This window comes from Conger conger, chromosome 11 (assembly GCF_963514075.1).
Source record: "Conger conger chromosome 11, fConCon1.1, whole genome shotgun sequence".
Lineage (NCBI taxonomy): Eukaryota > Metazoa > Chordata > Actinopteri > Anguilliformes > Congridae > Conger > Conger conger.
Window position 1 is genome coordinate 21317585 of NC_083770.1, and position 541 is coordinate 21318125.

Sequence of the window (541 nt, forward strand, 5' to 3'; positions counted from 1 at the left end):
ACCTCTCCCCTACCCCTCCAAATAACACCCCTCACCCCTACCCCTCCAAATAACACCTCACCCTGACCCCTCCAAATATCACACCTCACCTCTACCTCTCCAAATAACACACCTCCCCCCTACCCCTCCAAATAACACAGCCCAGCCACACCCCTCCAAATAACACAGCCCAGCCACACCGCTCCAAATAACACGTCCCAGCCACAGAAACGTCAGGCCTGCAGTGAAATATCAGTGTCAAAAGAACTACCCCACATTCCAGGCACAGACAGTTGTGACCACCAAATATATCATTTTCATTTACTGAATTTTTAATTAGGGTTGAACAAATGGTAAATGGTCGGCATTTATCCAAGGCGCCATACAATTGATGCTTCTCATTCACAAACACGCACTCACACTCACACACCATCAGCTCAGGGACACTTTGACACACCCAGGGCGGGATCGAACCGGCATGTTGTTATTATTGTATTATTTACATAAGTGTCACATGACTCCCATGAATAATCTGCCAAATCCCCAAATTCTTAATCCCCGC

The 541-nt window shown here is 47.3% G+C and overlaps 1 protein-coding gene across 1 annotated transcript in view; it reads left to right on the forward strand.

Moving 5' to 3' along the window:
- fras1 (Fraser extracellular matrix complex subunit 1) overlaps positions 1-541 on the forward strand; it is a 135469-nt gene that overhangs the window by 117502 nt on the left and 17426 nt on the right. The gene's annotated exons all lie outside the window — the stretch shown is intronic.